The 26,875-nt window shown below is 36.5% G+C and overlaps 1 long non-coding RNA gene across 1 annotated transcript; it reads left to right on the top strand.

Moving 5' to 3' along the window:
- Window positions 1–2,315: 2,315 nt before the first annotated feature.
- On the top strand, window positions 2,316–26,875 carry LOC121639037. The gene is made up of 3 exons (XR_006010121.1): window positions 2,316–2,329; window positions 4,748–4,752; window positions 26,803–26,875. It is a non-coding gene; the product is annotated as an uncharacterized LOC121639037 (long non-coding RNA).

The following is a 26,875-nucleotide window of genomic DNA, read 5'->3' as shown; positions in this document are numbered from 1 at the left end:
GCCCAAGTGGCTAATATTTACGTCCATGTACGATAAATGGAATATTGAATGCCACTTTTATTGGCTGGCTTGAAATGTGTTTTGAAGCAGCGTGATGAATGGTCGGCATTAGACAGCTTTTTTAAAAGGCCTCACTTAAAACCAGCAGCTCCGAGAGAGAAAAGTGAGTCCTGTAGAGTGTGTGATGGAGAAAGTGTTTTATCCAACATCACAGCTTTTCCCTCCTTTGCTTTGTCATTAGTTGTTTTATTGGTTTAGATCCAACAAGATCTGATGATGACAGATTTAAATGCTTTAATTCAAAGATACAACAGTTCTGTGGAAAAATCTTTATTTTATCTTTATTTTAAAAAAAAGTACGTAAAACACAAAACAAGAAACACAAAGTCCTGATAAAAATAAATGGTGGCATGTCCGAACGGGAGCAGGTAGAAGTCCAGGACTTACCTAGACCTGCTCGCTCGGACCACATTCAGACAAACACTGTAAACAAGCAGCCGGCTCTCATAGTAATCCCATTACAGCGCTGATGTTAGTGTCATCAAATTATACTTCTTAGTAAATTATCAATCAGGTGGATTATGAGAAACAGAACCAGTCAAACGTTTAGACACTGTCTCATTAAATCTAATGGGACAACGTCTCATTACATTTAAGATAAAACAAATAAATAAAAAAGAGCAATTTTTTCTCTGAAAGCCAAAACAGGGGCAGTGTTTGTTCTTCTCTGCTGGTTCAAAACAAAATGAATGTTTCTGCAAAGCTGTCAAAGAGGACATTAGAGATTAGATGTTCCAGATAATTTCTTTGCTTTTTAAATAATAATAATAATAATAATAAATATTTTAATAATAATAATGATAGTTATAGTAATATTAATAATATCTCTAAATACACATCTGCCTGCAGCAGGTGAGTTTCTATGTGGTAAATACACTTAAAGAACAGAGGAAAAGTGGTGCTAAAAAGATGCTTGGGGTAAAATAATTATGAAGAGGACCTGGACTCCGTGGAAGTGTTAGGGAGTTGTTCGTGTTTTCCTCTGCAGCGTGTACCGAGCACGTCGGTTAATATGAGGAGCAGCTTTATGCTCTGGTCAGAAGCGACTTTGGTTGGCGCCGCTCTGTCGTGCTCCACCAAACTATGCACTTACCAAAAGCCCACTGGTAAAGAGGCTCATATCTCCCCAACTTCCCCCCTTAATTGGTTGATCAATTATTAACACACTAATAAACTTGCTGAATAAGTAATGGCGTTAAGGCTTATGCGGAGTTTCAAGCCCACAGCTCAGACATTTGGGCAAATATTTGTTGTTGACGTCTGTGAGACCATGTTGTTTATTGTATAAAACTTAGAGGTAAATTCATTCTTCACCTTGTCATTTATTTAGGAGAAGAGTTAAGTTCCATTCTGGTTGGTTTGCTTAACAACAATAAGAAAAGCAGATGAAGAGGTTCTGCTTTACGGTTTTAAAGTGATTTTTCAATGAGTCTTTTCCTCTTCTAACAACCTTGCTGACAGACAAAAATCACATTCTTCCCTCGTGACTTCAGCCTCACCTTAAAAAAAAAATAAATAAATAAAAACTGCTGTTAGATTTTATCATGCAGGAAACTGAGCTGTACAAACCAAATCCTTAAACCTGAAAACATGCTGTAAACGCTGTGTTTAAAGCAGGAAACATTTAATAAACCAGCATTTTACTCACTCAGAAATGATGAAAGTTGCTGAAGCTGAGACATTTTACTTCTTCACTAAGAATATTGGCTTATAGATCGTACCAGCGTAGCATCACGTCTGCTGTCTGTGGGACGCCATGAGACCAGTTGTCCCATTCTGTGAGGCCTCGGTGTGCAGGTCAGCATTGTCCTGCAGAAAGGTGCTCATTCTTGCTCTAAGGCATGCTGCCAGTAATGACAGTGCCTTTCCATGTCTGCATTTCTGCATCACAAGTCAGTTATTTGCAGTAAAAACCTTTAACTAAAGCGTATCACAGATGATGTCTAGAAGCTTTTTCCAGAGTTTTCAGTACAAACCTGAGTGGACCAGTGTCACTAAAAGGTTCCAGGAAGGTTTTGATAATATTAAAAAAATACTGTAATATTTATTCTCTGTTCACACCCAGTCGTGTTACTGGCCCTTTACCAATCAACCAGCATGCAGTGGGCTCCTGCAGCTGTTTCCCTTCAGGAGCGTCTACTTTTCCAGGTTTTTCTTGCCCCATCCACTAAATTCAAGATAAGCCAACTTCACTTTAAACATTAGATTTATTTTCCATCCTCTCATGATAAAAAATGTGGACTTATGAGGTTTTAATTTCAATTTTACAGTCTTCCAAATTGGAATTAAATTATAAAGTTATATACATATGTGATATATTCAGAGAAACCCTAACTAACCCATATGAACCTAGCAGAGCTCTTAGATCCAAAGACTCTGGTCAACTAGTCCAGAACAGAGTCCAGACTAAACATGGAGAAGCAGCATTTAGCTGTTATGCTGCAAACAAGTGGAACAAACTGCCAGTGGAGATTAAAATTTCACCAAATGTAGACATTTTTAAATCCAGGTTAAAAACATTTCTTTTCTCATGTACATATGCATGAAATCTACATATTTCATCTTGCTTTTAATCATTTTAATGTAATTTATGATTTTATTGTGATTATTGCTATGTGCTGCTACCTTTCACTATTTCTAAATATCTGTAATGCGTTTGTTTTATGTAAAGCACTTTAAATTGTCCTGTACATGAAATGTGCTGTACAAATAAACCGCCTTGCCTTATAACTGGAATTACACTGATGAAGGACATAATACCAAAAAAGTGTCAGAATCCATCGAACACTATTTTTCTTTTGTTTTTTAATTAAGATAAACGCCTGTATTGTATTTGTGAGTGACTTTATTTAGTGTCACTTGTATTTGTGCAGTAGAAAATCCTCTCCAGCAAAAGCTGCCTAATAATAATAATAATAATAATTAATAATAAATGACCGACTTGCTGCTGGCAACTCTCATATCATTGTATTTTTATCATTCTTCTAAACAGCAGGAAAATGGCTGCATGTGCTCGACGTGTCTTTATTTCTGAAAAGATTGCGGAGTTGAGTGGAGTCCATCGGCCTGGGCCTCATCAGGTGAGGCAGATGGAGCCCTTCCTCATCCTCACAAGTCTTCCATCCAACTCCAATCACTCCCTCTTTTCTTCATCTCATCTTTTCTTTCCTCCACATCTTTCCTGCTCTCCTGTACTATTTATTTCCCTTCCTCTCATTCTTTTCTATAATTCTTTACTTAATTCTAATCTTCTCAGAAGAGCCTGTGTTGCTTTTATTTGGATGTTTTAACACTCTTCTTATGTTTCCCTCTGTCTCATATTTTTAAGCTTCGCGTCCTTTTTATCATATGTATACTACAGTTGTTTGTGAATGATTGATAGCATCGCTTCTTTCTCTTTAGCTTCTTTCAGACATTAACCTCGTTCCATTTTTCTGTTGAAGCCCCCCTCTCTGACTTTCACTCAACAGCATCTAACAGGTCTGGGATCAAACATGCAGCCTCTTTTGCATGAATCCTTAGATCCACAAGCCACTTTCCTAAGCCAAAGCTCTTTCATGTTGGGAGACATTACGCTGTTAGGCCACACTGAAACATGACTAAAAACACACTTAGAAGGTTTATGATGCTCCATGTTAAACTTTTTTACAGCTCACAGTTAAATAAACTGTCATGGCAGTTTTTGTCTTTGTTAACTTCAGGGTTCAGACAGGTCGTAGTTTGGAGTTTTTGTGTCTTTATTTTTCAGTTCTGTCCCGCTAATGAATTCCACTTCTCTGTCTCGCAGCAAAGCCCAGCTTTGACTTATTTTATAACAGATACAAACAACTGTAACGCTGGTGTGATGCAGATGCAGCTGATCATACAGGCCGCAGTAAACAGCCAACATCACGCCGTCGTTGCAGGACATTTAACTTCCTGTTTGGACAAAGAAAGACTTAAAATTTTAACTGTACATGTACATGCACACAGGAAAAATTAAATCTAATTGTGTCGGCGATGTGAGCAAAGTGTGGATGCTGCTGGGGGGCATCAGAGTGGTGAGAGCAAGGTGTAGCCCCCCAGCGTCAGAGTGTGGTGTTAGCAGTGGTCCTAGGGGACCCTTCGTCCAGGGTTCATCTTCCACATTCTTTTTTTTTTTTTTTTTTTTGGAAGAGACACCTTCTGAACATATTTGGACACTTGCTAAAAACAGAGCTCTGACAGCCAGACTTCTACCCTGTGTTACTCCTGATGGAGCAGGTAAATTAGACGAAGTGAAGCCCACTCAGTCAGCCCTGCTTCTACCTGTTCAGCGCTTTTGGCCTCGTAAGAAAAGTTGAATTTAGCCTAAACTGAGCAAACTTTACAGAAAGGATGGAGGCAGCTCTATGGAGGAGAGGATAAAAAGTCAGAAAGTTTGTCTCCATAAGAGGATGTCTTTTCGTTTCTTACTTTGCTCTTTCCATCAGCTTGGCCAATTTATGTTTTCAGTGACATGCAGTTTGGGAAATGTGTTTACTTTTAAGCCATATATGATAAGCATGATGCGATAAAACGACGTGTATCGTTACATCGTAAGTCTTGCTATGTGCCTCCTTCAGCAAGCGTGATCATGTTCTCATAACTGAGCTATAATTTTATGATGTTCTCCTCGGAGCTTTGCCATCAGTAATGAGCTTCATCTCACAAACACCAAACAACAAAGTGTTTGTGATTACCACCTTATTACCCGACTTCACACAAATCGCCCCATGTAAACTATCTCATGACAAATTCAAATTAAAAACAACCTCCTTTAATATGTCTTGGCCGAGCAGGATTGGTTAAGGAGTGCCATTCAATTCTGAAAGTTTTCACATTGATAATTAGTCAGGAGCTAACGTATTGTTTTATGGCCTTGCCTGTGCATGGAGGCAGGGTGGGATGTTTTTAATGCGCGCACTGAGAGAATTTACTGACTGTAATGAAGCAATGCAATCTAAAAAGCAATGTGGATGACAGAGAGACTCCACACAGACGTTCACTCACACACATTATCAGGTAAGAGTCCAGAGGATTTTAAGAGAAGACTTATCGAAGCCTGTACGTGGGATGGTCGCCTTGGGGAGGCAATCCTGGAGTGAGTGGGTGTTTTTATTCATGTTTCTTTTCATTTGTTGAAACTTTGCTAGAATGTATTAACAAAGTACATAAAAGCTATATAAAACTATTATTCTTGGGTATGTAAAAGCTCAGCTTTGTTTTTTACATTTTATATTTTGTTTTAGATATTGCTGCAGCAGATAATTTTAAATACTTTCTAGACTAAAATAAATTACATTGCTCCAGCCACCCCAACCCAAAGCAAAATTAGAGGATTCTTTTAACAATGATTACAGCATTGATTAAAAAATAAACAAAACAAACAAAAAAAAAAAAAAACACAATATTCTACATAATAAAACTATTATATAACTACCAAATATGAGAGTTTATTTAGCACCCTGCAGGTGCACCTTTCATTTGTGATGCAGGATTTTCAATAATTACATCCAAAAGGAAAAGAAAATACAGCTTAGCAGTTCTTTATTAATCACTGTGTTTTTTATTTTTATCTCCGAGTCTAAACAGCACAAGAGAATTTTTACTTCAATTTAATGTGAAGAAAATAATTAAATCCATTAAAAATAACAAAGTAAAAAAAAAAGGAAGTAGAATTGAGTAAGTAGTATATGTGCTCAGTTTTTGCTAATAAATATTGAAATAAGTCCTGCCTCCTAATTTAAGGAACATCTCTGGAGCCGTGCCAACTCGTTAGTGATTTGCTAGCAGAAATGCAGACAGGAGGCAGTTTTCCTTGTTTTTCTACAGTATAACAGGATACGCTATGAATTCATAATGACAAGCTTGTTCTCCACTCGGCATGATGAAAGACTTTCTATGTAATTAAAAGGCACTTTGAGTTATTTTCTTTTTATATAAAATAAATCCATGCATGCAAAAAACCTACAAAAATCAACTATTTCCCTCAGACATGTTTGTTTTTATGCTTTAATTGTAAAATAATTTTTAACAATAAAATAGCACAGTTTAAAATTTTTAATATTTGATTCCACTGGATTTTTCTTTTTAAGTAAGAGAATAATAGTAATATTAATATTACAATCTTCTAACTGCAAAAAATAAATAAATAAATAAATTTAAAAAAAAAGAAGAAAGAAGAACTTATTCTGTTTCTCAGGGGTGTTGCTTGACACAGAGGCCCCATCACTCACATCACATGTTTTATTATAAAGACCTGCCATGTTAATGAAATGAGCAGCGTTATGTTCCACTACCATTACTCATTCAAATCAGCTGAAACACCTGGTGCAGGTGTGGATCTTCTCTGAACATTGTTCACTGTTTAAAAGTCATAAAAAGGGCTTCACAGAACATCCAGAATTATTGTAAATGAATAATTCAGAGCAAACTTGAGCTTTTATTTTGAAGAAACAGCATTATTTAATTCCCATATTAGTCTAAGACAGCTGTCTTCTGTTCTTGATACTGTTATATGTTTTTCCTCACCACTGGATGGTTAGCTCCTGAGACCTGCTTTACTGGCATGTGCTCCCTAAAACAGGTCTGGCGACGGCTATGCTGGATCTGGAAAATACCGAAAACAGTACACTTAAAGAAAACATGATCAAACAGGCAGGCCAAGGTTGCGTGAATACCCAGTTTCACACATAATCCTGTCAGAATCAGCCAATGATTGCTAAAGATCTAATAATAATAATAATAATAGTAGTAATAATTCTAATGATAACAATAAATAATAATAAGAATAATAATAGCAATAATAAATAATAACAAACATAATAATATTAATAATAGTAAAAATACTCTGGTTTAGAAAGAAAAGGTAAGAATGTTGAGGTGTTTCAGGATTCAGCTGAATCATATCTGACTGGGTGCGCTAATAAATGCCAAAGCACCCGGTTTCTCTTTCCTTCTGACAATCCCTGGCTCATTAGCAGCAAGCCCTTGATAATCAACATGAAATAAATAAAATAAAAACTCAGTTGAAGGGATAAGGACGGGCGAGGCTAACAGATGAAAACTTGCGCCGTCTGCCATCAAACCTGCTGGACCTGCAAACCCTTTGACTTCTCCATAATTGTAATTAAAACCAGCATGTCATATTCCTCAAGTGGCGGTGACCCTTGTGTGTTATTGAACAGCCCAGAAACAAAGCACTGATCAGCTTAATCGGATGGTTATTAATGAGACGCTGAAAGCTGGTGAAGGATCTAAAGAGGAGGAAGATGAGGAATGAGGAAGATCATGTCTCACTATTTTATCTCATTCTGATCAGGTTGTTTTTATTTAGTAAAAGTATGACCGGATGACACAGATAGTAGCATACTGAGTAGTATGCAGAAGTAAACGTAGCTGTAGAGCAGGTTTGACAATAAATAAACACAACTCACTGCTTCATTCATAGATCCTCCAAAGCAGCCGGGATGATACGCTGACTGCAATGCGTCTGAGAAGCTTCTAATGCCGCAACAAAGAGCCAGACAGTTATAAACTCACAAAGGCTGAAAAAAAAAAGAGAAAACGGCTCCAAAGTTTGCAGGTGAAATGTTTGTGAAATGAACTTGGCGAGGTTGATTTGGAGGTTATAGAGAATGTTGTTGCTACACCAGAAAAAGCAGAATATGTTCAAAGTTTATTATTCTAACTATATAAATTCAATATATTACCAATAATTATATAAAAAGAGAAAATGTCATGTTTTTAAAATATTATCTTTAGATGATAATATCTTGTGATATACAACCAACCCATCAGACTTCCTTCATACAGCATGTTTCAGACCCTTTCAAAACTCAAAGTGAGTTACGTCACTAAATGACAGAGAAAGAAAAAATGTCTCTCGCTGGTTCTCAATAATACACAGAAATAGTCTGATTCAGGTCCACAGTGGAAAACTGAACCGTCACTGTGGAACAACTAGAAATTAGGTCGATGAAATGAAAATAACAAATACATTAAAACAGAACATATAAATGACAATGAAAATAAATAAAATGAAATACAACAGACACATTAAATAAAATGCAACAAAGCCTAAAATACAAATAAAACAGAAAAAAAAAACATAGTAAAATACTTTAACTAGTACCAGCCAGGTTAAAGATATGTTTATGGTTTGGTTTTAAAACATTAATATTTCCAGCTCTGGTCTTCAGGAAGGTGCTCCACGCAGGTGGATCATAGGAAGAGAAAAATTTGTCCTCATGGATTTACTCCTAACTTTGGGAATTCTTAAACATCCTGAACACCTGAGGGCTCGGAATGGAAAAGCAGTTCAGATGAAGCCTCGGCTCGGTTCTGATGGTAAAAACCAGTCTGAGTTCATGTCAAACATGTTGCTGAAACTAAGATCTGGACTCAAAACAACACCTGGAGAGTTTACAGCTTGAGATGAGTTGAGTGTGAGTGACTGGACCAAGAACCTGAACCTAGGATTGGTTCTGGTTTAGCTGCCATCCCTGCTGTAAAATGAGATGTAGAGCCTAAGAGGGCATGTGATGTGCAGGTTGCAGTTATCGTGAATTATAAAAGTTTGCTCCATGTTTAACAAACCCTGCAGTCATTTATTAGTAACTGAATACTCCAAATTAAAATTCTGGGGGCTGAATTATTTCCTGTCGGTTATTATTACGCAACCAAACCTTAGTTTTGTGTTAAAACACATCAGTTAACTTTTTGCCCCATTTGGTTTTCTTGATATAACTTTATCTATATGTGAAGTAAATGCAGAGAAAGGCCAATGACTCAGTATTAATCTCCGTCTGGAGACTGGATTTTATCGTGTTTGTTCATGAAAACATAAATAACACCACCGCTTATATGACTGGATCAAGTATATGTCTTATGCGCACACTAAGACCACCTTTCACACAACTCCAGACGCACATACCAGTTGCTGTATAACAGGATTAGAGCACTTCTGAAAGGGAAAGAGAAAACACGGAGAGGCAACCACACGCGAAGCAGAAACATCCATTAGCAATGGACCCACACTCGCTCTCGCTCACCCTCTTTTCACTCCAGCTCATAACAATCCCTCTCTGGGCCCCTCTGCATGCTTATTAGTGCATATTCTCCCTCTCTCTCTGCCTCTTTGTGATGTTTCAGATACATCAGACTCTCTGCTCTTTACCAAGATGCCAGGCATATCTGAAACTTGGATCTTCTGTGCTTTTGTTTGCAGTTATGTCATATTTTGCTGATTAATGGATTTATTTGCAATACCTCCCTGCTACCTACAAACAATTGTGCAGGCTGACAGCAGCACATTGCAGGTATCTTAGCGATAACTTTACTACTTAATCAGTCAAGTTATTTTTTAATTCAGTAATCTAACAACAAGTTGGACGCTGCCATGCAACATGACTCTTAGACCAAAAAATGAACAAACAAACTAAAAATTTCAGGTAATAAATTAAAAAAACTTATCACTGCAGGATCTTAAAAGAAAAAAAAACACAATTTGATGAGCTGCATTATATATAGACTCTTTTCTAGAGTCTTGCTCCTGCTCTATTACAAAACTTTATAAAGAAAAAAGAAAACTCAAGCAGGTCTACCAGGGCTGGTCCCAGAGGTGGACATCTGGTGCCCTTTAGGAGAAGGACCAAAAGCTGTTTTTTCATATTATGCCTGACAACCCTGCTGCTATTCGCCAGATTCCCATCCTTACATCATGGTTGTTGGACAGTTAAAGTTCTCGCAAATAACTTAATTGGTTCCTCTGATTGTTCTTGCATCTTTTGTTGTATTTTTGTAATGTTTTGTGTATTTTTAATTTTTTGAGCCCTCATGTGGCGAGTAGGATAAGAGAAATGTGCAATACATGATTATCTGGGCATTGTGCAACGTCACTCATGCACATTATCATGTAGCACACTTAGCACTTGAACATCGTGTGATGTAATTTAGCACTCTGAACATATCAACCTAGATATTCTTAATTTGTTTGTATCACCTTTCTATTATTCTTATTAATGTGCACTTAAATCTCCTTCCGATTTTATTCTTATTGTTATTTTATAGTGTTGGTTTGCCAAGGGACCAAGAATGGAAATTAGCTTTGCTATAATCCTGCAAGACACACGGGAGGCGACCAACAACAGTGACAGGTGAAACTCATCGCAGCCTTCATGAAACCTAACACAACAAACAGCAGAAACATCTCTGAGATTGCTTTTCTCCAGGAAATTTGATTGGTTATGATATTGGTGAGGATTTTAACATTTTCAAACCAGTCTGTGACGTGACAAAGTATGACAGATGGAGAGTCAGAAGATTTTGCACAAATTGACAGAAATCGTGTTGTTTACTGTATAAAAGAGAGACAACCCTGGGTTCGTCCGAGTTTAAGAAATGGGAAACAGCATCGTGAATGTCATCATTTGATGGACCTCAAGGCTTATCCAGATAAATCTGGACAAATACACTTTGGCGCCACGTGGCTGCCTTTTTATTTACATCTCGATCATCTTTGTGTGAAGTACCCTATCGTAAAGTGTGGTAAAGTCAGACACAGCTAAAATTATGTGTTCAAAGTGTTTGCAGACTGCGCTGTCTAGCCTTCTGTCATTGGTCCATCAATGAAGGCCCTCGCTGGTTGGTTGTAGTGCATGCGACAGCGACAAAAATTTAACATTTTTTTATTTTCATGTGACTTGTCGCAAGCCTCGTGTGCACGTCTACGTAAACGAGCAAAACATTTAACATACATGAATGTCGCATGTCGCTTGGCTGGAGAAATTCAGCGATTTTCGCCTCATCGCACAGGTTCCATAAGAAATGATGGAGAAGGAGCGATGCTGCCTCCCATGTGTTGAGCCCATTACATGTACATTGATATGCACTGCCCCTAAAAAAAAAAAAAAAAAACCCAAAGAAGAGACTGAAAATAAGAAAGAAATGCTTTTATTTAATTATTTGGTTAATTTAAGTATTCCACATGAAAAGAATTGATTACATGCAACACTTCAACACAAGTTTAAGACCAAGGAATAATATCCGTTTAAGAGTTAAAATAAGTGAATCTACCTGTTTTTCAACGCTTCCAAAAACCAAAATTTGAAATGTATTTTTGGGGGAAGCAGGAAGCTAAACATCTTCCTGTCAACACATCATTTCTCAACAAATCCCTGTTTTTGTGGATCAATTTTTCACATTTTTTAGGGTAATTTTGTTAACATATAATATAAACAAAATTAGATGTCGGCAGTGTCAGCATATGATTGTTTTTGAGGTGGTGAGAGGAGATTGGCACGCACTGGCTGCCATATTTCCAGTCTGCTCCAGGACACATGTGGCTACATGTGCAGCTTACCACTGCCATCGGCTCTAGGACAGATGTGGCTACACAAGGGGTCAATAAGCACCAGAACGCTAAGCCAGGGATTCGCATTCAATGACCCAATGCTGTCATAGATTTATAGATGGAAAATAAAGATCAGAGAGATGAAAAGGAAAGGCTCAGTGCATCATAGGACTTCTGTCTAAGCCTATAGCAGCATGATTAATGGATGGCTAGACCATTATAACTATAAGATTTATTTTAAAGGAAGGTTTAAATCCTAATCTAAAAGGTAAAGAGGGTGTCTGCTTCTTGAAGCCAAACTGGGAGCCTGTTCCATTGAGATGGGTATGGTAGCTGAAGGTTCTGCCTCCATTCTACTTTTAGAATCTCTAGGAACCACCAGCAAACCCACAGTCTGAGAGGGAAGCTCTCATGGGTAAATCTGGAACTCTGAGATCTTTAAAGGGAATGTCAGCTAGTAGCAACAATAAACCTAGTTTGATAAACACTGGTTTCAGCTGTAAAAACTTGGTTTTATGAATAATCCACTAAATAGTTTATAATCATTTTAAACAATTAATTCCACTCGTAAGCTGTCATTGTTGTTTTACGTTCTGTACGAATGAGGCAATGATGTATTAGGGGCTTAGCAGTCTCTGCGCTAAATGGTAATATACTGGCTAAATGTTTTCTGTTCAGCTTTTAAAATGTAGAACCAAGCTCACTGGCAAGGAAAACAATGGTGAAGAAATCCGTGAAAACACACTTAATGATGAGGACAATCGAATGGATGTTGATGACAAAATCTACCAAAATATCTATATGTTTGGAAACTGATGGCCAATGATACACTGAGATTTTTGTTGCTAAGATCTCAGCTTTCTGTCAGCAGCAACTCAGAGTACGTTTCAGAATCAAATGTTTTTCTTTACAGGTCACATTGGTGCCTTACACATTATATAATATTGTAAAATGAACATAGTAAATCACATAAACAATTTGATTGCGTTTAACTGCGTTTACAGATATCAAACTTTTCATAACGCCACATGAAAACTTCGGTGGCAGACTAACTGAGAAACGAGACTAACGGATTCCCTCTTAATTTTCCAGCCACTTACCTGAAAAAAACAAAAAAACGTACTTATACATATGATCCATAGTTATAAATCTGATTTCTAGTTATAAATATGATCTGTAGTTATAAATATGATTTGTAGTTATAAATATGATCTGTAGTTATAAATATGATCTGTAGTTATATATATGATCGTACTTATAAATATGAGCCGTAGTTATTATGATTCGTAGTTATTAATGTGACCGTACTTATAAATATGATCTGTAGTTATAAATTTCATAAATATGACTGTACTTATTAAAATGATTTGTAGTTATAAATATGAGCCGTAGTATTAAATATGATTTGTAGTTATGAAATTGATTTGTAGTTATAATTATGACCCATACTCATAAATATCATCCGCAGTGATACATATGATCTGTAGTTCTAATTATTATCCTGGTTATAAATTTAACCCATCGTTATAAATGCGATCTGTAGTTATAAATATGATTTGTTGTTATAAATATGACCCATATTTATAAATATGATCCGTAGTTATAAATATGATCTGTAGTTATAAATATGATTTGTTGTTATAAATATGACCCATATTTATAAATATGATCCGTAGTTATAAATATGATTTGTAGTTATAAATATGACCCATATTTATAAATATGATCCGTAGTTATAAATATGATTTGTAGTTATAAATATGATCCGTAGTTATAAGTATGATTTGTGGTTATAAATACGAGCTGTAGTTATAAATATGATATGTAGTTATATGATATGTAGTTATAATTTTTATCCGTAGTTATAAATGATTTGTAGTTATAAATATGACCTGTATTTATAAATATGATCCGTAGTTATATTATTTTTAGTTATAAATATCACCCGTAGTTATAAATATCACCCGTAGTTATAAATATGAATTGTAGTTAATAATATGCCCTGTACTTATAAATATGATCCGTAGTTATAAGTATGATTTGTAGTTATAAATATGATCCGTAGTTATAAGTATGATTTGCAGTTATAAATATGATCCGTAGTTATAAGTATGATTTGTAGTTATAAATATGATCCGTAGTTATAAGTATGATTTGCAGTTATAAAAATTATTTGTAGTTATAAATATGATCTGTAGTTATAAGTATGATTTGCAGTTATAAATATGATCCATAGTTATAAGTATGATTTGTAGTTATAAATATGATCCGTAGTTATAAGTATGATTTGTAGTTATAAATATGATCCGTAGTTATAAGTATGATTTGCAGTTATAAAAATTATTTGTAGTTATAAATATGATCTGTAGTTATAAGTATGATTTGCAGTTATAAAAATTATTTGTAGTTATAAATATGATCTGTAGTTATAAGTATGATTTGCAGTTATAAAAATTATTTGTAGTTATAAATATGATCTGTAGTTATAAGTATGATTTGCAGTTATAAAAATTATTTGTAGTTATAAATATGATCCGTAGTTATAAGTATGATTTGCAGTTACAAAAATTATTTGTAGTTATAAATATGATCTGTAGTTATAAGTATGATTTGCAGTTAGAAATACCAGCTGTAGTTATAAATATGAATTGTAGTTTATAATATGCCCTGTACTTATAAATATGATCCGTAGTAATAAGTATGATTTGTAGTTATAAATACGAGCTGTAGTTATAAATATGGTTTGTAGTTATAAAAATGATCCGTAGTTATAAATATGATTTGCAGTTATAAAAATTATTTGTAGTTATAAATATGATCCGTAGTTATAAGTATGATTTGTTGTCATAAATACGAGCTGTAGTTATAAATATGATTTGCAGTTATAAATATGATACATATTTATAAATATGATAAATATGAGCCGTATTTATAAATATAATTTGCAGTTATAAGGATGATTTGTAGTTATAAATACGAGCTGTAGTTATAAATATGATTTGCAGTTATAAAAAAATTATTTGTAATTATAAATGTGTTCTGTAGTTTTAAATATGACCCATCTTGATAAATATGATCCATAGTTATAAATGCGAGTTGTAGTTATAAATATGCACTTTAATTATAAATATGATTTGTAGTTATAAAAATGGCCCATAGTTTTAAATATGACCCATAGTTATGAATAAGAACTGTGGTTATAAATGTGATTCGTAGTTATCAATATGATCTGTAGTTAGAAATATGATCTGTAGTTAGAAATATGATCTGTAGTTAGAAATGTGATCTGTAGTCAGACATTTATTTTCGCTGTAATGCTGCATCTGATGGGCTGTCACCTGTTTGAGTTGTAGGATCAGTTGTAGTTAAAGAAAAACTGGAAACTTTTAGATTACATGACTAAATGATGCAGTGGTTTGTCAAGTTCCTCCTTGTCTAGGGTCGGTCTGATAGTTCGGGGTATATTTGATGTCTGATGGTTTCAGGCAGACAGCAGGACATCCAGGAATATCCAAGGTTCCTTTTAACGTCAATTCAAAAATAAACACTCTCTTTCTGTTTCAGTTTAATAAGCTTTATTGACATGACTGTAGATTTACAATATTGCTAAAACCATTAGAATTATACAAATAACGTACAAGAATAATAGTCAGAAAAATATGTAAAAAGATTAACATTATATACATTACTAAAAACTGAAACATACTGAAACTGAAAAATACATTTTGAGTAGATTTTTAGTTCAGGTGCTGCATGTACATTGAAGAAGATAAATAAGACAAAAAAAGCAGATAGCATGCTCTCTCTCTCTCAGTCACTTTGTCTCTCTCTCTCTCTCTCTCTCTCTCAGTTTCTTTCACTCTCCCTCTCTCTCTCTCTCTCGGGGTCACTATTCTTCCACTCAGGATGTCATTTGCTGCTCCATTTAAAAATTAGGACCCATCACCTAAATTAATCAAAATTTTGTTCGGCTTTAAACACAAAACCCTTTCCAGATGGTTCCGGTATTTCCCCTTTTAATTAAGAATGAAACTTCTTATCGGCCGCCAGGGTTGAAAGATCACAACGAATTTATTTGTCAAACACTGAAAGAAGTTTTAAAAGTTCTTAGAGAGCAGACGCATTAACATAGCGCTTTGTGATAAATAAGGAACAAGACTCTGTCGTCTAATCCCAAATTACGTTGAAGCGGTCTCTGTGGAGGCTTTACTCTCAAGTTGGAGACAAATAAAACAAAGAAGAAAAAACGAATTGTTATATTCACTTTTACTGGAACTTCTTATAAGAGGATAACGCCTTCTTTTTCGTAAATTTAAACTCTTTGTTGGCTTTATTTTATTTTACCTCATACTTAATTACTGAAATCCATAAAACCAAAGGAAACTGGCGCACACAGTCCCATGCATCAAACCTGCTGGTTCCTAATGCCACTGCCAGACTGAGTGCTGGGAAAGATCTGTTTCTTACGTGGGAAAACAGACCAGAACACAGAGGTTCAGGCTTCTAGTGGAGCAGAAATGTTAAGTCAGAAGCATGAAGTGCCAAAGAAAATATTACACAAATTCCAGGATTTGACATTCAACTGTGGGTAATTACAGGAAACCAGAAACACACATTTTAGTCGTTTTTGATACCAGGCTCATTTCTGCATGTGTGCTGTTTAAAGTCTAAGAATAAAATAAAATGTTGTTAAAATAGTTGTACAGAGAGTTAATCCCTGAGTGATGTTAAATTAATTTCAAACTGGACTAGAGAAAAAAAAAAAACATGTTTTACACAGCTTTTATTTCACCTGCATGGGTACAGGAATCATTTAATTTGTTTATATATTTTTTAAAGTAAATCAATAAAATCAAAACAAAACCTAAATCTGATTTATATTTCTACTAGGTTTTTTTAAAATAAAGTTTGAGGTTAAGAAATGGACCAATAATTATTTTACCTTATCTTATTTTGGTATATTCCAGGAGAAGTTAAATAAAATAATTTAAAACATTTCATTTTAGCCAGTTATCCCACCTAATTATTGCTTGGTTTGATTACAGTTTGACTCACATATGACAGCTTTTCATTTCTCATATTTAGGCCAAACAAAAACGCTTCACTTCAACATCTAAACTTTGTTTCTGCTTCGAATCCAAACTACATGTTGAGGGTTAGAAAAAGCTTCTGGTTAGCTTACATTATACTTACATCTTGAATTAGTAAGAACTCATATCATCTTTAAATTGAAAAAACTTTAACAAATCAACGACAGAGCCAACTTCTCAGCTAGATGACCTCATTTATAAGACTTATTAGTTTAAGAAAACTGTGTGGGAGCTGGAGAAAGATCCACTTTCATTAAACTCCCCCTCCTCTGATTTCTGCCAAGCCATCAGTGTTGCATCACTGCTTCACCGCACCATTTGTAGAACTGGAGTTTCCGGGAGATATGTGTCCTGGATCATGTCCTCATCTGCTTACAAGAAGACGGGAAGATTTTACTCTGCACCTCAGTTTGCAGCGTGGAAGAATGGAGTAGAAAGTTTCAGTGGATGATGAACGTGTGCCTTGAGATGAAGGGGGTTGTGGAGAGGAAACAATGAAAGCAAGTGGGAAAAGATGTGCATGAAAGGAAAAAAAGGAGAGCTGTTGAGAGGAAGGAGGTGGATAGAGGGTTCAGTAATGAGGGAAAAACAGATGGATGAAAGAAAAAGCCAGAATAAAAAGAGAGCGAATAGGAAGTCGACTCCCAAGCTGCTACATATGAGCTATTTTCACTCTTCATGTTTAAAAAATTCCTTGTTCAGTTTTACTCAAGAATCACTTGAAGAAATCACTCAAAGAAATCTATGTTGAAGCAGAATCTCTGAATGTAAAAAAAATGAGAAAACTAGAGAATAAAGTGCAAAAAACGTGATAATTTCCAGCCAGAAAAACTGCAGTGAAATAGATGATAAACTCATCTCCATTAAAGCCAACAACTAAATGAGCGAGAGAAATATGAATGGAGCCAGCAGACCTCACTGGAATAGCAAGCTGACGCCATAAAAAGAAACACTGTATGACATGTTTAATCATCATTACTTCTTTTATTAGATTCTTTTCTATACATTTAATACAAATGTCTGATTTTAATTCTGGCTCATTGTTTGTAAAATGATGAAAGAATAAAGACTGGAGGGATTTTTCATCAGAATAATTTAGAAAATGCTTTGACATTTTGAAATTTGGAATGATCCCGTTAACTTTCTGCTCCATCGTTCAGAGCTGATCTCTCAGAGACGTTTATGAATCTTATTAAAACTTAGTGATAATAAACCTGCCGGGTTCATCTTTACCGCTTAGTTTGGGAAAGAGTTTAGCGGCTGTTACTGTGTCATTAACCGTTACAGATTCGTTTGTCCGAAGGAAAAAGAAATTACCTCTGATTCTCTGCATGAACATTAAAGGGTTAATTAGAAGTCCATTCTGAGATTTTGCTCTAATTTCATTTATGAGACAAATACCACGTAAATACCAAATACGTTGTTTTTTTTTTTTTCATCTTTTTTTTTTCGTTCGTGTGTGTTTATTTAAAATTTCAGTCATTTATTTAAAATTGAACTAACTAATTTTTTGATTAAAAATTTTAATAAAACAGCTTAATGTTGTAGATTTTATTTTTTTAACTGTATTTTTTTGTTTATTTCTTTTTTTGGAGATTTTTCTATTTTCTTGCAGTCAGTTTAAAATTCTCTCGGAAATATACGCCTCCTATCTTCTCTTCACATTTAGAAAGAGAAGAGTATTTTTTTTTTTTATTTCAAAAGATGAATGGCTTGATAATTATTTCCTAAAATAATGACGGTCCCTATTACAGAGATGTATCCTCCGCCATGGTCATCCCACCCTCTTTTCACTATAAGAATACATAATGAATAGGATTAAGGGGTGTCTCTCTCACTCTCTTACCAGCTCTTTGTCTCTCACAGACTCTTTAGATATCTCTCTCTGTTTCACTGCCCCTCTCTCTCCATTTTTTCCTCTCCACCCATTTTCCTCTCTAAAAGAAATCTTTCAGGCATGTCCAATTGGCTCTGGCCACTACATGCACGTCTCCCGAGAGAATAAACCTTAAAAATCTCGCTCTTTCTCAAACACACAAATAAAGACACGTGCGCTATCACACACGCATACACACACAACTCTAAATGAAGCTTTGGAGCAGGCCACCGAGAGGACATAAGACTTTTCATCAAAGGCGTCCCATACTGTCCCTTTACCCTATTTCATGACTGCGAGCATGCATGTGTGCATGTGCATCTGTGTGTGAGCGACAGAGACGATCCCCATAGTAATATTACCGGTCCACGCCTGGTTATGTATGACATACGTCACATTTAGAGGACCCACGGTGCCTGCACCAACAGACAAAGTAAATTGGTTAGATTTATATTACTGCCCTTGTAAAACTTTCTCTAGTTGCTGTCTACCTTTTTATCACGACTATTAAATTCACCAGTTTTTTACTTTTTGTTGCAAGGCCGTTCACTCTTTTCTTTTTTCTTCACACAAAATCACAAATATTCTACAGTTGCTGTAAAACATCATGCTTTCTTTTTTTATTTCAGCCTGTACATGGTGAAAAGAGAAGATTTACTTTAAATGTATTTATTGTATTTCTAAGCTTCAATGTTTTTGTTTAAGACTGTTCAAACTTGGTTGTTGGAGGGTGTTTTCAGAAGTGAGAAATACGCTGTAACTTTCTCCAGTTTCCTTTCACACCAGCTGTATCACCAGCCTGCATCAGGCCAATAAATTTAGGGATAAATCAGCCACAAAAATATTGTTTATGTTGAAATTCATTGGATAATTTCCTAAATAAATGAAAGAAACATCGCCAGAGCAATAACGAGTTTTATTACATTTGTTTTAATGCACATGTTGAGGTCACGGTCAGTCCTGATGTCCCTGTCCTGCTTCATTACATGGTGTATTAAACATGTCCAATCCCTGCTCAGCCTGTGCTGGAAAGGGATGGAAACCTTTGTGCTTTCAGTGGGATGAAAATGCACATGAAGCTCTTAACGTGAAAGAACACAAACTGAGTCAGCTGTTTTTTACAGAAGGCCATGAGATGTGCTCTAACACACATGTTTAAATGATTTCTCCATGTCAGGTGGTTAAGAATTATTTTAAGCGGTGGTGCCAGCTTAAGTAGGAGGATGGTCTGGTTACGTTGACATAACTCTAAAACATCATCTCAGTTGCTAAATACTGCAACTCAACACAGAAAAAGTCTGAGTCAAATCGATGCATGTAGATGATTAAAGTTTGTAGCTTAGCTGGGCTGGTCAGTGAGATGAAAAAATCAGGCATTCGGAAGTCTGACATCAGACGTGAATGTTTGCCCGTCAGAGTTTGGACATACAGTCTGCATGGAAATAATTTTTTCTCTTTCACTTGATAAAGTATGATGTAGCAGGGAAAACGATGACTTCTATGACTTACAAACATTTTTACAAGACAAAGTGATTTGTTTTTTCTTTATCCAGTCTCTCAAACAAACTAGATTTTTCCTCAAAGAATGAAAGTGATGGGCAGCGAGGTCACCCGCAGACATGCCTCAAAACCGTCTACTGAAAGTGTGTGCGTGTGTTTGTGCTGTCTTACTGCCAGAAGACCAGACGGAAGTACTGCATTCCAGGTTTCAGGAGTATTTCAGCAAATACACTTTAGCTACATTCCACCATTGTTGATAGTTTTATAGTAAAGGCCACGTCCTAGAAGATCCAAACTCTCCCTTTAAATGAAGAACAACCAGCAGCAAAGTCAGTGCAGGACATAAAAGCATCAAATGACGAATCTGAAAGGCCCCAGAAAAGTTGCAACAAAGTTTAAAAATCCTAATCATCCTATAGTTTCTATTACAAGACAAAATATATTGTTTTGTAGAAGCATCATGTAAAGAAGAGATGATGTCAACCATCTGACATCACACAGTGTTCACGGCCAGGCCAGATGTCCCTGTCCTGCTTCATTACGTGGTGTATTAAACATGCCCAAGCACTGCTCAGCCTGTGCTGGAAAGGGATGGAAAACCTCTGTACTTTGAGTGGAATGAAAATGCACATAGGTATATATATATATATATATATATATATATATATATATATATATATATATATATATATATATATACATTAGCTGGGCACGTTAGTCACATTATTGTGCGTTAATTCTTTTTGTTTTCCAAAAGACAATGACAAACATATATATATATATATATATATATGTATATATATTTTTTTTTCCTAAATGTGGTTTTATCCTGGTGGATATGAGTTCTGAGGCAAAGGTAAGACATTTTATGACCATGTTTTACAAACGTGAAGCATAAATCGGGTCTTCTTCTGCCTCTAGTTCGGTGAATCTTGGTCATAGCGAGATTAAACTTCCAGCTGTGGAATCTGTGAGATGTGAGCTTTCAGTAGAGGTGTTGTTTGTTTGTGTTCCTGTCATGGGGTGGACACGAGGAGACATCATATGTGTTTACATATTGTTTTGGACGTTGTGTACCTGGTCTTTTAATTGTTTGTTGTCCTGTGTTTAGTGGTCATAGAAATGGTTTTGTTGAGCTGGTAGCTGAGATTCTGGACTTTCTGTGGATACCACATGTTTATATTTACATCTACAGACCTGACGTTACACCCGTAAAACCGGATAATAACTCCTAACTCCCGGTAGCGGAGGGTGCAGGCACAAGTGGTGAAGCTAAACAGTCAAGCTAAGAATGCAAAGTTAGAGAATTTATAGGCCAGAAATCTGCATAATGAAGCGGTAAAGGTGCATGGATGGAAGTTTTTGGGCATATTGTGAATATTTCTCTCTCCTCACCATCTAGAAGCTGTGAGATTCTCATCCTGCTTTCTGTCTGTTCATCTGATGCTGATACCTGTTGTGTTTAGTGCAGGGGTCTGCAGCCTTTTTTATAAATCTACTATAGGACATTTGTTATTTTTAAAGAACCACATCTTAATTTCTATTTTTTTGTCTTAAAATAAGAAAAACATGAAATTTTAGCAAAAAAAGAAGATAGACAGATGATCTCCGATGAGATGTAGTTTTTAGTGGAAAATTGTGTAAAAAAAAAACAAAAAAAAAAAACAACAGCATTTGATATTATATCTATATTTAAAGACATTTAACTCAGTAAAAAAATTCTATAACCACCAAACACAGTTAGGACAACAAACAATTAAAAGACCAGATACACAACGTCCAAGGTTTCCCCACATGGCTGGGCAACTGATCGCTGTGGGTGGGCCCCATTTATCAAGTAAAGTTTGAATTCATAAGAAACCAAATACTAGATTAATAATTCTAACACATATCAAGCAGATTAGGCATAGAATAGCATTATTTTCCTCTATTCAAAAAAAAAACTTTTGTAACACTTAGACTAAAACTGGATCCAGCTGATCTCAGCTGTGACCGATAGATACAACAGAAACTTTAACATTTCGATCATGATTCGCAGAGTCAGTCTAGTAATCTTAACCAATAACCAGACGTCATAATTAAATAACAGACTCAACCAGACTCAACCAGACTGGTCCTGATTCATTTTGTGCATCTTACTTCAACTCCGTAAAACATCAAGGAACGTCTGCAACAGATAAAAACCCAACAGACTAAAATACTGTCTGTAAAATATAACTGTGACTTAGTGAGCATGGCTCAGTCACACTGAGTTTCATCCAGCTGCAGATGAGGCCTGCAGGAGGAGGAGGGACACACACCTGTGGTTACTATGGTTACTACCTTATTAGGTCTTATCACATTGCTGGAATCATCCGAGCTGCAGGAAGTGGGGGATTCTTGCAGCGTGACACCTGATACACTCCTTTCTTCGTGTCATTGAGACATTTTCTTATGTCCGTTGTCAAAGGTATCAGTCCACTACTACTTCATTAAAGCTAGCCAAAGACTTCACGCCACATATGGTGATAACTTACAGAACATAACAAGGCCTTTCAGTCATCGCGAGATCTGGAGAATGTATATGCACACATTTTCATTATGCAGACACACAACGTTCAAATATCTTGATAGATGAGTTTTTTCAGAGCTTAAAGAACACAAACAGGTATGGATTCTAATTATGATGATTTAATGCCACTATATAAATAAAAAAAAAAAAAAGTATACAAATAAGTATGAAAAGGATAGTTCCTGGACGGGCGGGCCTTGCCCCTGGGGCCTGCCCCTAGCCCCGGGCCTGCCGATGCACACGTCGGCGCTCATGTTAATGTCAATTCATGAAGAGTGTGGGGGGAAACATGTAAGGGCCAAGGATATTTTCTATTTCTTTTTCTACTGTTTTAAAATGAAATCCAATAAGTACATTTTCACCGACTTTCCTAGAGCTTCAGTTTACAATATTGATGTTCATAATTAGCATGTTTTCTCATTTACAGTAAGCCTTCCAAACTTCCAAAACAATGTTGTTGGAGCATCGGAAGCGTGTTGTTTGGACTGTAAACCTGGTGAACCATTGCTCTGTAAATGATGCGAGGGAAGTATGTTAATTAGAAACTGCTCATCACAGATAACAGGCTGTATCTGAAGGATGTTGAATCACATTCATTCTGCCCAAAACAAGGTTACTGAAGCAACGATGGTACAGCCAGGTTGATTCTGTGTTCAGCCAAAGCAAGGCCACATCTAGAGCCTCAACTGCGACATAGAATTTTCCCTCTCTCTCTCTCGCGCTCTCTCTCTTTCCCTGTCTCTCACACATACACACAAGCAAGCAGGAGAGTAATTGTTCCTGGAGTTGTCGTGGTTACTGTGGTTTCCATGTCTTAAAAGCAGAAAAAGAGGGGGAGGAGCATCGTCCCACGAGGCTCACATGAATTTGAAAACACTTATACTGTGAGTGTGCTGGATGTATGTCTGAAGGAGGGGGAGATAAAACTCATGCAAGCAGGAGAAGAAACAGATGGAAAGTAGAGGAGGAGGAAGGGTGAAGTAAAGAAAAGGGACAGACAAAAAGGTCTCGTAGGGTTTGCAATTGGACGATCACTCCAGCAGCATTTGGTCGCGCACACACTCACTTGGAGTGAGGGGCAATTGCTGCAGACACTTGTCTTTTTCCCTCTCATCCCTTTTCCTCTCCAGAGGAATAAAAAGAGACAGACAAGTGAGAGAGAGGAATGATGAGAGGAAGAAAGGAAAGTTAAAAGCACTTCAGTCATCTTTCTCTGTCCCTTATTGTCTCTCGCTCTCTGGCTCTCCTTCTGAGTGACCTTAAGTTGTGAAGAATGTGAACACAGAAGAATAAACATTCTGAAAACCAGCAAAAACATCAACTTCCAAAAAACAAAAGAAAAGAAGAAAGAAACAGGGTCGCTGTGAAACCCTGAAGCTTCAGCAAAACTCTCCGACATTGCTTTGGTGCTCATCTGTTACTTTATTTATTTCATCTTAGAAATAATCAAGATATTATCCCTGTCTGACTGTAATATGCACACCTGTTGGCCCCTCCCCCACAAGTGCTTGATTTTCCTTTACAGTTTCTTACATGTTTGTTTTTCTTTAGGTGAAGTAGCTGTGATATTACACATGTTCAAACATACTTCTGAAAGGTAGGAGGGGGTGGAGAGTGGTAAGTTGTAATATGGCGTTCACACACTTAGATTTACACATCAGTACATATATGGCTGAGGAAAAAACACAGGACGTTTTTATTTTAAACATAAATATCTGTAAATACACGCTAACACGTCTGCATCGTGTCACCTGAACACGGCCCTATACATGAGGACAGGATAAGAAAACCATGATTATCTCATCATTTCTGGATTGTTGTAACTAAGCGACGTTGTGTACATGTGGATGAACAAAGGGTTCCATGTTCTCTTGTGGGACCCGGATGCTCCATGATGCCACATGCAGACAGGTGAATTCGCTCGCTGGACAACATTGATGGAAAATGTTCTAAATCCTGTGTGAACAGACCCTCATTAACACATTCAGGGTCAACAGTCATTGCAGTCTCTCTCTCTCTCTCTCTCTCTCTCTCTCTCTCTTGCCTACAACTGTGAAGAAAATGTGAGAGCTGCAGAGAGACCACTGGTGTCTGGAATATGTGCCACATTTCAGTAAAGACAGAAAATTGCATTCTCTGTTTTCCAGCTGTGTCCAAGTTTGTCCATTTTAGGCAGGGGCATAGCTAGAAAAGGGGCAGGGTGGCACTGGCCACCTCTAAAATCTGTTTATACACCCCAGCTGCCACCTCATTGATTGACTTTCCAGACCTGTGTGGATCACCAGTATCAGTTTCTTATTATTGATCATTTAAAAATAGAGATTAAGTACCTGTGCAAGTACAATTACTAATGTTATGTACGACTGATGTTAGCATGAAGCTATGCAGCGTGCTAATCTAGTTCTATGCTAGCACTTGATTAGTTTTAAGATAATGTAGGGAGACCAGGTCATATTTAGTTTTCAATGAGTGTGTTCAGGGGCTACACATAGTTGCTCACTAGTGCATGTCAGTGTAGTACTGGCCAACCACTCTAACATAACCTTTGACTTGATATTCAGGACCTGCCACATAACATTGCTTTACCAGCTTTGAATGGAAATATTGGGCTATCAACCGGTTTATGATGCATTATACACAACAGACAGACCAGTGTTTAATTCACACCATTAAATACTTATATTCAGACTCTAAGTTTTCTATTGGATAATCTTTACACCCCTTTCTATTATCTATGACACTTAAGGAAAAAATGGTGACACTGCCTTGATCTTGTTTAGGACGTTAATGGAGCTCTGGAAAACTCAGTCCCATGTGCAAATCACTTTCCGGTAGGTATATTTCCTTATCATGTGTTAAATGTGCCTGAATTACCAATTAAGCAGCAAGGAAAATATTCAGTAGAAAATGTAAAAAAAAAAAAAAAGATATATAATGATATTGCAGTACACAACAAGCATCATTAACTAAATCTTTCATGTTTCATTTGACATGTTGTTTACATGCAACAAATTAGTTTTAACAGTGATATTATTAACAGAGGATGTGTTATTCTACAACATAGAAGTTTTAGTTTCCTTGTCTAAGATAGGATGTAGAATGTGTGCTTGATCATGCTCACATATGAGTGCACGCACATATCAGTCAGTGTATGTGAAAGCTGAGTAGTAGCTCAGATTATAAAATTCCCTGGAGGGTTAATCTAGCCCCTGTTTTAATGAAAAGAAGGCAGAATGAACCTTATCCATCTGCAAATGTCAAGAACATAGCTTAAAAATGAATCTAATCATAAATAACTAAGAAAGTTTAATGAATGAATCGGTTTAATAGATATTTAAAAAATAGCTCCTCTATGTTCAGCAGAACAGAAAAGTTTGCAGTACTGGATTCTGGTCAACCTCTTAAAGGATGCGATTTGTTGAAATGTTACTATCCGACACGGCAACCAACAACCTGCACAGGTAAAGAAAGAAAGACTGATTAAAGGGTCCTGTTTGGACTTTTCGAAGCTTTCTACAGTGTAATAGTGTTGAATGCTCATCAGACAAGTGAGCTGCATCGTTTTTTATCACTTAAACACATGTTTGAATTTTCCAGTGTGTCTCTACATTCAGTTTCCATGGCGTTCAGGAATTGGTCATCTTCTCCAGATTGTGTACATTCACGAGAAGAAAGGAATGCCCACCTTCACTGCTCAGTGTAAGGCCAAGACACTGCAGTGGACACCGCAACGTTTTCAGTGTCAATATGTCACACAAGAAATGCTTCTTCGGATGGAAAGCTGAATTTGATAGAAAGCAGTCGATGGAGTTTGCTTCTGGGAGCCACAGAGTTGCACCAACGACCAGCACTTCACCGAAGACTGCTGCGTGGATAAGGGCCAGTACAACGAGGATCTGCTACCAGGCTTTGGCTGAAAGGGTCTGTTACTACAATCAAGAACTCCCTCCTGGACTCCCTGCTGCCTGATTCCCTTTCGGATTTTCCTGCTCTCTGTCTACCTGGATAACGACCCCTGTTTGGACCTACCACCCATCTCTGCCTAGCCCTGTTGAGTATTCTTTAAGTGTTAGCTTTGGAAACCACTCTGCTTATTACCTAAGCCTTTCTGGACTCTGTGCTCCACAGCGTTTTCAGGACCCTGCCATCACCTCCACTATAGAGCGGCTTCCTCGCCTCCCCTGAGCTCAATAAAACCCTTTTAAAACCTCAGCCGCTGTGTGTGTGGCAGAATTCCTGGGTCTTCCTACGTTAACAATTGCAAAGTTGTCTGTTCTGTTTTGATAGTTAATGTGTGAGCAACGGTCAAACTAAAGGAATTAACCCACACTTTACCTGATCTCTACCAGCACCTGTAATGATGACCAAAAAGTTAGCAGAACTACTACTGCAACAACACATCATCAGTAGGGTAAAACTAACCTGTCTCACGACGGTCTAATCCC

Source organism: Melanotaenia boesemani, chromosome 4 (genome assembly GCF_017639745.1).
Source record: "Melanotaenia boesemani isolate fMelBoe1 chromosome 4, fMelBoe1.pri, whole genome shotgun sequence".
Taxonomy (NCBI): domain Eukaryota; kingdom Metazoa; phylum Chordata; class Actinopteri; order Atheriniformes; family Melanotaeniidae; genus Melanotaenia; species Melanotaenia boesemani.
The sequence above is the reverse complement of the archived record's forward strand: the minus strand, read 5'-3'. Positions and strand labels throughout refer to the sequence as shown.